This window comes from Lepisma saccharinum, chromosome 22, assembly GCF_977018435.1.
Source record: "Lepisma saccharinum chromosome 22, izLepSacc3.1, whole genome shotgun sequence".
Lineage (NCBI taxonomy): Eukaryota > Metazoa > Arthropoda > Insecta > Zygentoma > Lepismatidae > Lepisma > Lepisma saccharinum.
Window position 1 is genome coordinate 36,137,702 of NC_139250.1, and position 17,147 is coordinate 36,154,848.

Here is a 17,147-nt window from a genome sequence, read left to right on the forward strand (position 1 = left end):
TGATTTTCTAGCTGACCCAAGCGATATTCTAAATAGATGGAAGAACTACTTTAATGACCTTTTAAATGTCCATGTAGGATATAAATCAGAAGTGAATGAAGTACACACAGCAGAACCTAACATGACTTAAGTTAAAGATGCTATTAAAAAGCTAAAGAATAACAAAGCACCTGGCATTGATTTAATACCAGCTGAGTTAATTAAATATGGAGGAAATTCGTTAATATGTCAAATTCATAAATTAATTTGTTTAATATGGAATAAAGAAGAAATCCCTCAACAGTGGAAAGAATCCATTATTGTTCCTGTGTTTAAAAAATGTGATAAAATGAACTGCAATAATTACCGTGGAATTTCTCTACTCTCAACAATATATAAAATATTATCTAACATTCTTTTAACAAGACTAACCCCATATGCTAATAAAATTATAGGTGATTATCAATGTGGATTTAAACGTAACAGATCAACTACAGATCAAATTTTTCACATCAGACAGACACTTGAAAAAAAGTGGGAATGTAATCAAAATGTTCATCAGCTATTCATTGATTTCAAAAAAGCATATGATTCGGTGAAAAGAGATAAATTATACAATATGTTAGTAGACTTTTGGAATACCTAAGAAGCTTGTTAGTATGATAAAAATATGCACCAGTGAAACAGAAAGTAAAATTCGTGTGGGTATTAATATGTCTGACAAATTTACAATTCATGATGGGTTAAAACAAGGAGATGCATTACCTCCTTTGCTCTTTAATTTTGCCTTAGAATATGCTGTTAGGAAGATAAAAGAAACTAAAGAAGGACTAAAATTAAATGGTGTGACTCAGTTGTTAGCATATGCAGATGATGTAGACTTACTGGGGGATGATGTGAATACAATTAAGAATAATGCTAAAATATTTTTCAAAACTGCTAAAGAGATAGGTTTGGAAGTTAACAAAGAGAAAACTAAATATATGCTTACAGGCTGAAACCAAGTGTTAGTTAATAATCAAAATCTAATTATTGATAACAACTCGTTTGAACCAGTTTCCAAATTCAAATACATAGGAGTAATATTAACAAATGAAAATTATACTAAAGAGGAAATAAAAAGTAGGCTTAATTCAGGAAATGCATGTTACTTCTATCTTCATAAACTTTTGTCTTCTCGTTTAATATCTAAGAAACTAAAAGTTAAAATATACAAAACAGTAATTTTGACTGTAGTATTATATGGATGTGAAACTTGGTCCCTTACATTGAAAGAGGAACATAAATTGAGAGTATTTGAAAATAAGATCCTTAGGAAAATCTTTGGACCTAAAAGGGATGAGGAGACAGGTGAGTGGAGAAGGTTACATAATTTAGAACTACATGATTTATATTCATGTCCAGATATTATTAGAATAATTAAATCAAGAAGACTTAGGTGGGCAGGCCATGTGGCACGAATGGGAGAGGAAAGAGGAGTTTACAGGATTCTCGTTGGGAGACCTGATGGTAAGAGACCTGTAGGGAGGCCAAGACAAAGATGGAGGGACAACGTTGAGATGGACCTAAGGGAAATCGGTAGGGATGGAAAAGAGTATTTAGAACTTGCTCGAGATAGGGAAAGATGGAAGGCCTGTGTTGCTGCAGCCATGAACCTTCGGGTTTAAGAAGGCTAGAGCGTTAGTTAGTTAGTTATATTTTGATCATTTAAAGAGCATATTTGAGCATTTTGAAAGCATACGAGGGTGTACCCAAAAGAAAGCGGATTTTTTTGTTATTATTATTACAAAACAACCGTATCATCTTCAAAGTACTCTCCATGACACTTAATATATTTGTCCAATCTGTGATTTCATTCTTGGAAACCCTTCTGTTGTGATGGTTGACAGATCCTTCCTCGTTTTTTTCTTCACCTCTTCTATGTTGTCAAATTGCTGTCCCATCGTGTTCCTCTTCATTCGGGGAAACAAAAGAAAGTCGCATGGAGCGAGGTCAGGTGAGTAAGGGGCTTGGGGCAAGAGAGTCGTGCTGTTCTCTTACATTGGCCATCACAAAAAACGAGGTGTGAGCGAAACTGTTTTTACGAAAAAAATCACCGTGACCAGAGACAACCTTCCCCAGCAAAGCCACTGAGTGTACTGAACTCACAATGAGTTGCTCGATGCTTGCCTAGCGGGAAAAAATCGTACTATGGATGCTCCGCCCAGCGCAGTGCTATTCCGTTTATTTTTGGGTACCCGCTCGTATTTGGATGCATAGTTAAAGGTTTTTTAGTGCATAACTATCCGAAGCCTAGTAATTATTAACACAAAAACTTCATTAACCTGTTTTGCACAAGCTACTTTGGAAGATGCATCACAGGTTAATGAATATTGTGTCTATTTCTAAACTTCTTTTGCCAAACGTGTGAATGTATTGGCTTCATACGAGGAGGTACCCAAAATAAAATGGAATTTTGTCACCTTGTTTTATTTTGACCGTACATGTACATGTTGTAGGTACATTCAGGTAAGCATGTCTACTCTAGTCACCTTCAAAGTATTGCCCATGTGCTTTAATGCAATTGTCCCAACGTTTTTCCCACTGTTGAATACAGTTTTGAAACTCCTCTGGCGCAATACTCTTCAAGGTTTTATCCGTAATGTCTTTGACCTCATTGACGTCATGGAATCGCTTCCCTTTCACATTCCTCTTCATCCGCGGGAACAAAAAAGAATCACAGGGTGCTAAATCGGGTGAGTAAGGGGGATGGGCCACAAGCACCATGTTGTTCTTTGCCAAGAACTGTCGCACTGACATGGCCATGTGAGCTGGGGTGTTGTCATGGTACAGTAACCACAGTCCACTTCTCCACAGTTCTGGACACTTCTGTTGCACATTTTCACGCAGTCTTCTCAAGACATTCAGGTAAAATTGCTGGTTCACTGTTTGTCCTTGGGGAAGAAATTCCCTGTGGACAATCCCATTCACATCAAAGAAACAAATCAACATTGTTTTCACATTGGATCGAACTTGACGTGCTTTCTTGGGACATGGTGAATTTGGAGTCTTCCACTGGCTGGATGCTTGTTTTGATTCAGGATCGTACCCATAGCACCAGGACTCATCCCCAGTCACAATTTGTTTGAGAAAATTTGGGTCCTTGTGCAGTTCAGCCTTCAAGTCGCGACAAACATTCACTCGATTCTTTCTCTGCTCCTCTGACAGCAAGCGAGGCACAAATTGAGCAGACACCCGTCTCATCTTCAAATCGTCAGTTAAAATTCACTGGCAGGTACTCCAGGACAACTCCACTTCTTCAGAAATTTGCTTGATGGTCTTTCGACGATCTTCATTAATGGCATCTCGAACTTTTCCAATGTTTTCTTCATTTCTGCCTGTCGAAGGACGGCCAGGCCTTGGCAAGTCTTCAGTTGACATGTCTCCATCTTTGAACCGGGAAAACCCCTCGTAGACTTGTGTCTTTCCCAAAGCAGCTTCATTAAAACTTGGCGAAGCATAAAAACGGTCTTAGCAGCCATTTTTCCCAACAAGAAACAAAATTTAACACAGGTCCTTTGCTCCTTGTGGTCCGCCATCTCAACAATCACTCAAAAATCGCCAGACTCTTGCCGCAACACCACAAACAATGCAACACTACGAACAAACCGCTCAGCACTGAATAATGCCAATTTGTAGATTGATGCAAGATATCCTACACTAATGACACCTAGCGGCAGAAGCCGTAACTACATCGGTAATCTGCGCAACATTATGATTCCAGTTTTTTTTGGGTACCTCCTCGTATATTATGTACTGTAATATGTTTTTTTTTTTCCAAAATATATTTAACTCCCAACAGAACTCTGTGACTTTGGTTCTTTATTAGGTCTTTCTTAAAAATGAACAAGGAGATGATATATAGAAAAATTAAATTCTTTCAAAATTTGTAAAAATAATGAAATATTGTCCTTAAAGAACATAATCAAATGCTAACCTTGGCCAAGATCATTTGCTTCTATAGCTCTTTTCAGTTCTTATGGCGGCCGGTCCTAGTTCTGCCAAGGGAAGTGCGGAGCGGGGATTACGCAACAGACCAACCAGACAACAGCAGTGGCGCCGAGAGACACGTGAAACTCGTTCTACTGGCCACTACGTTTCGTATCATGCTGGATTGGTTGCTTCCCCGCTCCCCACTTCCCCTGCCAGCTTCTAGAGCGCCCGCCATAAGAACTGAAAGAGCTATAGTTAATTGTAAAATTAAAATGTGTAAAATTGTTTTTTTCCACAAAGGGGACTTTCATCTCCATAAAGTGAATTTTTAAGTCCTTGGAGTGGATTTGTGTATTATTTCCCTTTTAAGCAACCAAACTTTTTCTGTACCTAAACTATTCCTTGGTGAAAAGTAGACTTGAACTTTATTTCTTTTTGATCATAAAATTTTCATCGAAGTGAAAGCTCGATCTCATGGTATTCGTAATTTTTAACATCTTTCATGTTAATACTTGCAGTATAGCTACTTTCTTCTTTGTATAAACTTGTTTCTGGAAACGTTTCATTATCTGGTCTGATGACTTCACCAAACAAAAGGTGTTTTTTTTTCTTCTTTTCTTTTCAGTGTTATTTGTTTCTAGGCAAAGTCATCACTTCCTTCCTTGGGGTAGCAAGATATGAAATAGATATGCAGTATGAACTTTGTAATATTTGCAATCGCTGGTATTTTTCAACTTTCTGTCATAATTTTTCATTTTCCTTTTCCAAATTAGTCTTCTGTTTCAGGAATTCCATTCATATATATCATGCCCCCCCTTTTTTTTTTACCATTTTCCAAACTACTTGTTTCTGTGAAACTTGACAAAGTGGAGAAGTTTGAGTACACAAAATGTCCATATTCTATGCGAGTTCCTGGGTCTTCTTTGCTCCTTGACATTTATTTCTTGGTCCGTTGACCAAGTGCTTGATTTAACTAAGGGGTTTGGAATTTGATGAGGAGCAGAAATACTTTTCATGTTTGAAGGCAACACTTGTCAAACTCCAGGAAAAATAAATTTTAATTGCAAAACGTTACTGTGCATGTAAATAAAAAGGTACAAATCATGGCTGTATTTAGAGGGGGTGGGTTTCTAGGGTTGAAACCCCCCACCCCCTGAAAATTTTGGCATTTTTTATTAATGGAAGTTCAGAAACCAAAACCTATAACCCATTTTCAAAAAAAAATATTCGAAACTTCACAAAAATACAACAGGGAAACAATGCTGAAATGATTGAGCTAGAATTTTCAGACATTTGGAATTCTGAAACTTGATTGAAACTGCATTTATTTTCGGAATCACAGCCCACCCACGACATCTCCATTTTTACACCTGTTCTCCTGTTTCACGTGTTGTTCCTGAGTGAGACTGAAAATTCTCTTATGATTGACCCAAAATGTTCTATCCAACTTTTAAATTCCCTGTCTGATAAAGTTGAAATTCGTCCCCTTGACAGGAGTTCAAACCTAGAATCTCCAGTTTCATAGTGTATTTATTACGTTAGCGATTGAGGTTACAGTAGACACACAGTTTTCAAAATTCAAAAAATTAAGTTTTAACGTCAAACAGGAAGAACTTTATGACTAAGATTTCCATCTAACTTTTAAAGCTCTATCTTGAAGGTATTTTAAATGTAATAACAAAATATAATAATTTTGCATTTCAGTACACACTAAATGAAACATTAAAAAGAAACAAAAAAAAAAACGTGCTGGATATTCACTCATATTATTCATGATATCTCTGCTGGATTGAGTAAGCCTCCTCAAGGATATAACAACAGAAATAATAAGGTTGGAATAAAGTTGGTTTATTATTATGAAATTTTAATTATATAAGTATTGTTATTTCTTCTATTATTCAAATTTCTGGCAACGTCCATGAGAACAATTATGAATGAAATTCCCCCGAAATTTCTTTCTGTCTACCGCCATGGTACAAAGAACATGTACTTTGATTAATGGAAGTTGAAGTGTATAAAACTGAAGAGAACATGATGTAAAGTCCAGTTTAGAGGAAATGACACCACTACCTGGCATACAACAGAAAATTGATTTACCTGGTTTTTCCTCTGACCCTTGAATTTATTTAGTTTCTTACTCAGAATTAAGTAATTTTAAGAGAGTAGTCAGTTTCAGACACATTATTGTAATATGTTAAATTATCGCAGATTAATTATTTAATTATCAATAAGTTATCTTAAGCCCGCATCACACTGAACTGGATTTCCAGTAGGTATGCCCTAGTTGGCGCTGGACTTGATATCAATTTGCTAGTTTTCGCCTCTCACGATACTTATCAGTGTACTTGTCGATAGACTTTTGTTCCCATACGAGGGAAGTTGTAATGGCGGGAGCGTGAGAAGTAAACAATGTCACTTCACACTTTTAAAAGCCGATAACTATTCAACCGAGTGGAATAACGTTTCGTATAAAACGTTATTAGGTACAAAACAATTGCGCTGCTTAATTACATACTTTACAACGTTTACTGTACGCGTATGGAAGCATATTTTAGTTGTTTGAAATGTAAACACCGTGCACTCGGCATGGATGGTATAATAACTCAACGCGCCTTTCATGCTGTATACGTTATTCATTGCTGGAGTATGCAACTAAGCTGTAAAGAAAGGCCCATTTACTCATATTCGACACGCTCAACCTCAACTGCATAAAGCAGGATCTAACATACAGAGGGACAGTGAAAGCAAGCTGTTATCAGAGTCCATTATTCTAGGAAATTAGTTACGAATTCAAGACCAGAAACTTAGATCTTTTCCTTTTTATTTTAACAGTGTAAAGTACTTTTATAGAATGGTAACAATCAAAAAGTAAATATATTCTTTTTCTTTATAAATCCATAATCAGACAACTGTATGATATTCAAATTAAATTTATATTCTACAACTTAATTGATTAATAATTGGGGATAATACGTGAGTAGTGAATGCGGCCATACGACCGAGAATTCTAAGAATAGGTTCCTCAATACTCAAACTAATATTAATTTAATTAGAAGTTAGAATAACCAAAACCTAATATAGGGTAAAGAAATGAACAAATAAACTATAGAATTTAAAGGAACCATACTACATAAATTCCCCATCATATCGCCACACTTACCATACACGTTTACAGTCAGAGCCACTCCACTCTTTTCCCCTTAACGGATGCCTCCCGACTGAGCAGGCTTGATTCTTCCTCATGGCTCTGAGCATGCTAGCCAATCAAAATGAGGCAAGACGTCATACAATGATACCAGCACCTTTAGTACATTTGTGGGCAGAGGGTTATAAGTAACACTCGTAAACCACAGACAAAAACGCTCCTTTGCACACTCGCAGATTATCTTCACATAGTTCAGCACCGACTAGGGCATTCCTACTAGAAATCCAGTTCCGTGTGATAGGGGCTTTATTTATTTGGTGAACAAGAAAATAAATAAATATATTTGGATCCACAAAAACTCACTGTAAAGGGAAAACTGGGTCTAAAATTACAGTTTTCTTGTTTGTTTCAACAAATGATAAAAACATGAAATTGTCACTTTGCATTTCAGACATTCCTGAGTGTATATGTGAAGATTGACGTACTTACGGGAGCTTCCTAAGTGTGTGCGTCTTGTAACAAGACTATTAATCGGGAAATTCCACTTAGCCAACCAAGCAGTACACGTCACATGACATTCCCGAGCCAGTATTATTGATGTGACATTCTTAACAGGTTAATGCCCACACATAGCTGTAAGTGCATCAATCTCTACGCACACACTTAGAAATGTTTGGAATGCAAAGAATTCTTGTAACAAAACAAGTAATCGGGAAATTCCCCTTAGCCAACCAATTAGCACAAATCACATGACCCTCTCTCTCTTTTTTATAGAGAAAAGAGAAGGGCATAACATTCCCAAGACAGTATTTTTGATGTAACATTCTTAACAGGTCAATGCCTTAATGTTTACACACATACATAAGCGCATCAATCTCTACACACTCACACATACACACACACAGGAATGTTTGGAATGCAAAACTATTGATTTGTCTGAGTAAAAACAACTAGGTTACATGAGAATTCATGCCAACGTTTCTGTTAGTATTCAATTTGGTTAAAGTTACTGGTTAAGGAAAAGTTTTTTTTTAAAATTAGAAAAAAAAACACTACGAAAACCTATGACCTTACTTAGATTCATTTCATTCTTAACAGGTCATTGCCTCAATATTCACACGCTCCCGTAAGTACGTCAATCTTCACACACGCTCCCGTAAGTACGTCAATCTTCACACATACACTCAGGAATGTCTGAAATGCAAAGAATTCTCGTGACAAAACTATTGATTTTGTCTGAGCAAAAATAAAAAAACTAGGTTACATGAGAATTCCTGCAACATTTCTACACATTTCAAACGTAAAATTAATCAGAATACACACATTTGAAAAATAATTATATACAGCACTGTACAGCATTGTAAAATAACTCAAAATCACTATCAATATATCTATTTCTCTCAAAAAATGTAATAATTGTAAATACATGCTCAAAATATACTGATATAGGCTCAAAAAGTAAATTTTTCCCCCTATGAGTTGAGCTTTGATAAAGAAAACATAATTATTTTTTATACTATAAAAATGGTAAAAATTGGATTTTTTGGATCTTTTCCCCTTAGAAAATTAGCTGAAATCAGGGTAAAATAAATAAATAGCAAATAAATGTTCACCGACGAACCATTACCTCTACTGTGCTGCTCTCGCAAAACTCCGGAACCCACAGGGTGGAACTGGTGTCTGCCACAGAAACTGTGGACCTAAGTACTGTCGGATAGCTCCTAGGATTCGAGAATGGCACCAAGCTTGAACCTGGCATGAAGCACATCGGTGCCAACATTCCTAAATTTCTAGCCATCGAGACTCTGAACGTACACTGCAACGTTGCAGAAGGCAGACTAACCCCATATGCTAATGAAATTATAGGTGATTATCAATGTGGATTTAAACGTAACAGATCAACTACAGATCAAATCTTTCACATTAGGCAGACACTTGAAAAAAAAGTGGGAATATAATCAAAATGTCCATCAGCTATTCATTGATTTAAAAAAAGCATATGATTCGTTCAAAAGAGATAAAATATATAATATATTAGTAGAGCTTGGAATACCTAAGAAGCTTGTTAGTATGATAAAAGTATGCACCATTGAAACAGAAAGTAAAATTCGTGTGGGTATTAATATGTCTGACAAATTTACAATTCATGATGGGTTAAAACAATTAGATGCATCATCTCCATTGCTCTTTAATTTTGCCTTAGAATATGCTGTTAGGAAGGTAAAAGAAATTAACGAAGGACTAAAATTAAATGGTGTGACTCAGTTGTTAGCATATGCAGATGATGTAGAATTATTAGGGGATGATATAAATACAATTAAGAATAATGCTAAAATATTTTCAAAACTGTTAATGAGATAGGTTTGGAAGTTATCAAAGTGTAAACTAAATGTATGCTTACAAGCCGAAACCAAGTGTTAGGTAATAATCAAAATCTAATTATTGATAACATTTGAACCAGTTTCCAAATTCAACTACTAAGGAGTAATATTAACAAATGAAAATTATATTAAAGAGGAAATAAAAAGTAGGCTTAATTCAGGAAATGCATGTTACTTCTCTCTTCATAAACTTTTGTCTTCTCGTTCAATATCTAACTAAAACTTAGAATGTACAAAACAGTAATTTTGCCTGTATTATTATATGGATGTGAAACTTGGTTCCTTACATTGAAAGAGGAACATAAATTGAGAGTATTTGAAAATAAGATCCTTAGGAAAATCTTTGGACCTAAAAGGGATGAGGAGACAGGTGAGTGGAAAAGGTTACATAATTTAGAACTACATAATTTGTATTCATGTCCAGATATTATTATAATAATTAAATCAAGAAGACTTAGGTGTGCAGGCCATGTGGCACGAATGGGAGAGGAAAGAGGAGTTTACAGGATTCTTGTAGGGACACCTGATGGTAAGAGACCTGTAGGAAGGCCAAGACGAAGATGGTGGGACAACGTTGAGATAGATCTAAAGGAAATTGGTAGGAATGGAAAAGAGTATATAGATCTTTCTGAAGATAGGGACAGATGGAAGGCCTGTGTTGCTGCAGCCATGAACCTTTGGGTTTAAGAAGGCTAGACAGTTAGTTAGTTAGTTTGTTGGAAGTGCAAATTCCTACTGAGACTGTTTTTTATACAAATTACTCCTACTATATAAAAGTAGCCTACATCAACGCTTACTCAGTCTCAAATTTCACACGTCTCTTGCAAAATTTCTACAGCAAGGAGCAAAAGAGACTGGAGCTAAGAACAAACATGTTTTTATTTTCCTGATTAGGCAGAGAATCATGTCGGGCCCGACCGATTCACCTCCTTACAAAAAGTCACAACAAAACTCCGAAGAAGTCATACCTTAAACCCATAGTTCCAATTTCAATAAGAAATGTAAAAAGAAAGTCTTAAGAACGTCCGAATAATTTTAAATTCCTCAAAAACTGTGTCAATAAAACTCATACACTATTTTCATGTTTATTTTATGAATTTAATTGCAATAAATTTTGTAAAAATTGTTTTGCAATATTGTAAAAAATATATATCCTTTTAAATTACAATATTATTTAATAAAAGTGTCTCTACCCCATCTGTTGACAAAAATAATACTACGGAGAAAGATTTATATTGAAAGCCTCGTTATTCTGGACAACGAGTATGATTTTTTTTTCTAATTTTGTGAAATACATTGTATGTACTAATCAAAATGTTACAAAACTTAAGAAAATGAGTTGAAATGAGGGGGCAAAGATAGGTATTTATATATATATTTTTAGATGATCTTATAGTCCCCACTCCAATTTTTGTTTTGTGTTCATAACAATAGTTGTACCCAGTGCTGCTATTTTTTCATCTAATGAGGCATCTCTGCTGATCAGTCTTCCAAATTCCGCTTGCTCCAATTTTTGATCAGCTTCATGATGGGCATCAAGGTTAGTGTGAGTATTGTAGGCAATATCATGGTCTTTACAAGCTTTATCCAAAGGATTGATTCCTCTGTCTCCTCTCTTCAGTTGTTGTTCTAGTATTGGTAACCAGGTAAGTGCATCTGAAAAGGAAGTTGGGTGTTGATGTCATTAACCAAATCCTTACCCTTCCAGAATTTAGGGGGTAGAGTATTAATAATTTTAATTAAGTATCCTATGCCTTGACTAACATTTACAATTACATTGGCTAGTTTACTACTAATCATATCCTCAATGCCTATTTTTTTCATTATGAAAATTATTGTTGCCAACATTTTCCTCTCCTGCTATGACCAGCAATCTGTGAGTTTTCTCACTTCAGCTACCCACACAAACTCTGGGTAGAGTATTGTAGTGTTTGATGCCACTACCTTTTTTTTTTCTATATAGGTTTGATCAGATACTTGTATTTGTCCCCACTACAAGATTTAACTCTGTTCTGACTGGCATCATTGTTTTGGTACAGAGCATCAGACAGTATCAAAATTTCTGAGTAACTCTAAAAAAGGTAAAGTGTTCCCCTGTGCATAGCACCACGCCATGAAGGCGTATAGGGGTGCTCTGGTAATCTTTATCTGTATAATCTTTGGGGTGTTTCTCAGTAATGAGTTCCCACAGTCCAACAGTGCTGGGATATCTGGAACAGCTAATATTTCACCCAAATTGATTTTCACATCATCCCCGTTAGGGGATATATTAGGCTCCATGGTTGGATACAATCCAAACACCTCATCTTTGTCAACTTCCCCAGTACTCAGGTAATCTCTTGCCATGGGACCCAACTCAATTTTCTCAGCTTCTCCTATGGCCTTAGTAGGTGGTTGTTGGAGTACTAGAGGAGTGTGAATACTGGATAGTGGTGTAGCAGGAAAATCTGCTTAATTTCTATCAAAAAGAGGTACCATCTCATTTATGAGATCTTTATTTTGATCTGTAACACCCATAATTTCTCTACCAAGATTGCTAATAGCATAAATAATTGGTTGGTCTTGACGCTTGTTTTGTTCATAGTATCCTCGATTTTCGGATTTCCAGGCCTTAAATCTTTGGGCTAGATAGTCACGTAATTTAAAATTGTCTTCAATTTTATGTTTTGTCATTTTTGTTTAGAGGCTATTTTTAATGTCACAACGTATCTCATATTGTCTCAACATTTATAAAATTGTTGAATTTATTTCTGTATTTACCATTGTTTGGTTTTCGAGTCATATCAATTGTACCAAATCCAAAATCATATTTGTTTCATCAGAAACAGCAGAATTTCGAAAATTGACTGTAGTTTAAATCTCCTCCTACATAGTCATCATAGACATGTTTAAGATTGGTGTGGTCCTGACGAAACAAACAAATTAGATTTATATTATCACGAAGTAACTGTTTGGGAATCTTGAAAAAAGTCTAAACCAGATAAAAACAGTCTATTCCCCTGTGAAGGCCCTGAGTGAAAAAAATACGAATTTCATTTTGATTTTCCAAAATTACATCATCAAGGACTACAACTGAGTTCTCGTGACAATGGTCAAGTGGCTTTATTTTTTATTCAAAAGTGGCTATGCACAGTACCTCATACAGTTTCATAAGCTGCTGGTATTTTGGTTGCTCCGAACTTTTTGAGAAAACATACAAGTGTCTGTTTTTCTAGTCTAACCAATTGGGAGCAAACAGAAAATTATCTACAAGAAGTGTAGTTTTTCCACAACCAGATGGGCCTACAATAAGGCATCTAATATCAGGAAGCAATTCACCATTTATTTTTTTCCTAATTTCTAATAAATCAGGCAAGCGTCTCACCACATTCCGTGTTTCTGTCATAGAATTATCTAGTCCGTGTTGATCAAACTTTTGTCTGGAAGAGACAGCCATTTTACTAACAGCTTATTGTTTTTTCTATGAAATACTTTGTCAATAAGATATGTATCTGTGTATTTTGTTTTGCTAAGCTCCTCTTCATAAAATCTTCCTTTTAATATTTCATTGTAATTGTCTTTTATTATATATGTATGCCTGTTCCCTGGTAAATGTTGAACCACAGTGAACAAATCTGTGCTCCAATTTTTAGTGAAACCCTTTTAAAGTGGTGTTTCAATTTGCTAACCCTTACTTGATCATCTATTTTGTACTTGGTTGTATGTTAGTATTTGGGACAGTAAACAGTGAAAATTAATTGCATCTCATCAGATTTGCTCACCTCAGCAGGCTTCATATGTATGGTTCTATGTATAGAGTTATTATAATTATGAACAAGATCAGATAAAATTGTTACCCACGTATAATTACCCTGCAAACTAAACTGCTTCAACATATGATTTTTTAGTGTTCTGTTGACACGTTCAGTTATGCTGGCTTTCAGATCACTGTATGTGGAATAGTGCTGAATATTATGCTGATTCATTAATTTAGTAAACATAGAATTGTAAAATTATTTTCCTCTGTCTGTCTGTAAGTAATGGCGTATTCTGCCTTACTCAAAAATAGATTGAGGCCTCAGTGACACAAACCCCTGTTTTAGATTTCAGAGGAACAGCCCAAGCATATTTACTAAAAGTGTCTATTACAGTAAGCAAATACTTAAAACCATGATTTATTTTATGCAAATTTTTCAAATTTCCTGTGTTCATTTCAACCAGATCTGCTTCCAATAGATCATCAATTCCTTTTGTTACCACAGATAATCGTTTGTAGTTACGACGAGCTGGTCTGTGTAGTTCATTGACTATATCTAGTCTAGACATTGAGTCTGGTGAGAGAAGATTACATAAATGGGATTATCCTCAGGGTACAATTGTTTGACTTCAAATAATAATTGGTCACCAGTTTCAAGATAAAAAACAGACAATTGACTACCCTCATGTATTTATATTTGTTGGTGATATTATCCCAATATGCTATTGGTATTTGAAGTGCACTGAACACACCACCTCTTCTTTGTATGGTGAAGAGTGGCACCTCAGATTGTTTTCCCTTTTTCAAATATCCAAACTTTCAAAACCGAACAGTACCACTAACAAGAAACTCATGAGTCTGTAAATAAGGATATAATTTGTAAATATTACCAGCCTTTACATATGTCCAGTGCCTCCAGAATTTGGAACATTGTGAAGTCTAACAATCTCGACAGAGAAGAATTGACGAGATTCTGCTTCATCCAATCTGCTTAGTACTGGTTCTAGGTTTTACCTATGATGCGAACAACCTCATCATAGCTGGGTTTGATTTTTACATCGACGTACAGTTGGAGCTGGGTGGTAAAGCTTGATAATGCTGATTTTTTATTTGTTTCCATGGTCCCGATTTGAAGATTAATGTTTGAGATAATCTGTTGTCAGCTCTCCTCGAGCCTCAATTTGGAGCTCACGCTAGATAGATCATGTACTTGGCTTCGGGTTTCCATAAACAGTGAGTGGAGTTCACTGACAATCTGGTTGGTGGGCAGAGTGGTTATAGTCTTTTGAATTTGTGCAATATCCACCTGAATATTTTTGATATCCTCAGATTTGAGTATTCAATTTATTGCTCTTTTCACAGCTCTCAGTTCCTAAGAAATAGGTAAGTTAGCTACAGTATTCTGGATTGTCATCAGAGCTTCTTTTGCAGCATCTAATTTAGTGGCATCATCTACAGTACTCAGGCTATTTTGGAGTTTTGTTATGTCATTTTGTGTAGGTGTTGATTGCTGCAGTGTTTCCAATTTATTCTGTATGTCATCTATCAGATGATGGAAATGAGATAATTCAGATTCAGTATGCAGATTTTCCAGCTTAGAAATCTGTTGCTGGATTATATTCAAAGTTTCATTGATGCCAGGTATATTTGATTCCAGTGTTTCCTGGATACTTGTCAGTTCATTTTTCATGGTTGCCAGAGTATTCTCAATGTGGGCTATGGTACTTTGAATTTTCCCAAAATCCCCGTAAGCTTCAAGCTGAAGTTTGATGTTGGTAACATTACGAGCAATGGCATTGAGTTCACTGGAGGAGAGCAGATTGTTTATAAAATTTTCTAATGTTTGAAGTTTGGCTTGGACTTCAGTTATAGCTGTGTGCAGCTCATCTGTTTGTAGTTCAATTTTTATATTTTCCAGTGTAGGAATCTCAAAAGATCGAAACTGCTCTCGCAAATTAGTAATTACACTATCATAATCCTCTTGAGTTTTGATACTCTGGATGATGGGTTGTAGTTCTGTGTGAATACTGTTTGTTTGATCATTTAATTGTTGTTTCAATTGTTCTGCATTGGTGGTCTGGGTTTGTCAAAACCTCTCAAGCTCACTTTTTTAATTTGCCTACACTCTTCTCTAAGTTTTGAAGATTGTCCATTGAGGTCAAATTAGTGTATTTTTGCAGTAGGGATTTAAGTTCAGCATCGATTTTGAGAATAGGATCCAGACACTGAGACTAGAGACTAGTTATCTCAGATTGGAGACTGGAATTGAGAGTTTCCTGTAATACTAGCAGATCAGTGCGTAATTTTTTTACTCTAATATCGAGAACAAGAATCTCATTGGTGTGATCATTGTGTTTTGTATGACCAAAAATATCATTAGGCATTGTGGTGATGTTTATTTATTATAGAATAAGTGATTCTCAGGTCCAAGAACAGAGGGATTAGTTTGTCGTAATTTCCCAGCAACTCTTTATATAGACAATGATTTGCAGATATATCATATGTAGTGACAGTATCCATCTTATCATATTTAATACGATAGATATTACTTCCAGTAAATATTCTTATCTCACTCAAATTCTCACGATTTATAGTAAATTGTAGTTTTCCACCAATGGGGAATTTGTAATAAGTTAGATTGTTTTTGAAAATATAAAATATTTTACCAGTATCATCATTGTCTTCTGTTAGGATACTGTTCAGGTGGATAATTAGCAGTCCATTTAGTTTAGACAAAAGATCAGTGAGATTTATTTGGTGGGGCTATTTGAACAAGCATTTCCATAGCTTGTTTTCTAAACCCAAACAGATTCATGGTTATTTTATTGGCAAATATCCCATTGTTTGTTATTTCCCAGGCAATAGTGACCCCACGGTAATGTGTGTATCTCACATGAGAGAATCTGTCTCTTGTCATCCTTTGAATGCAGGACAATTTTCCTCACTTTATTTGTAATCAAAATGTGAACAACACTTTGGATTCTCCTTTCCACCCTCAGTTTGGGAGACTTAGTTGTGAGGCAGTGAAAATAATCGTGAAAGGAAGTTTTTTTCTCTACAATGGTTCTACCCACTCCCTTGGCTTTTCTAATAGTGTTTATCTCTGATCTAATTGTATACATCTTTGCTCGCAATCCAATAAACTCTATAATAATATAATTATTTTTCTCATCTTTTAGTTTGTCCGGTACCTTTTTGTTGTGGGAGGGGATACCAAAACTAGGATTATATGAAGATGTGTCGAAATATTCGAGCAACTCAGGGTGTCTTATGTCTTCATACAGATTAGATGTTTTAATATGAGATATAAAACTATCTGTATCCATATACAAAAGATAAATGTCACCCTTATAATAGGGCTTTTTTGTATTATAGTGAAGCTCCAGCATATGTAGCTTGGACATAATCAGGACCGCAGCTCCCACATAGATTGGTTTGTTGAATTTGAGTATTGCCTGCTTCATTTGGAAGAGTGACAAATCTTCATTATATATTTTGCGTGATTTGAATCTTGGATTTCCAACCAATTTAATACATTTTCTATGATTGGACACCAGTCTTACATATACACACTTCCTAATATTCTGCTTTTTCTTACCATAGACCGCATTATTCACCAACTTAAAGAAATCCCTATGCAAATCTTATTTGGCAGCTTTTCTGTGTCTTGTGTTGATTTCAATATAAGGCTTCAACCACTCCTTATGCCTGAATCTGAGTACTCTTCGGATTTGTAGTATATTGACCCCTTGTCCATCAAGAATCTGATATTCTTTAGACTTGAGAGTCATAATGAGCTTTTTCTGTTTTGATTTGGGTGGACATTTAAACTCGGGAGCTGGTGGCAAATTGGAAAACAGATTGTGTAAATTATAAGGGAAAGCAAGATCCATCTCGGCAAAGAAACCATGCTTGGTGTCGTCAAAATTTTGAA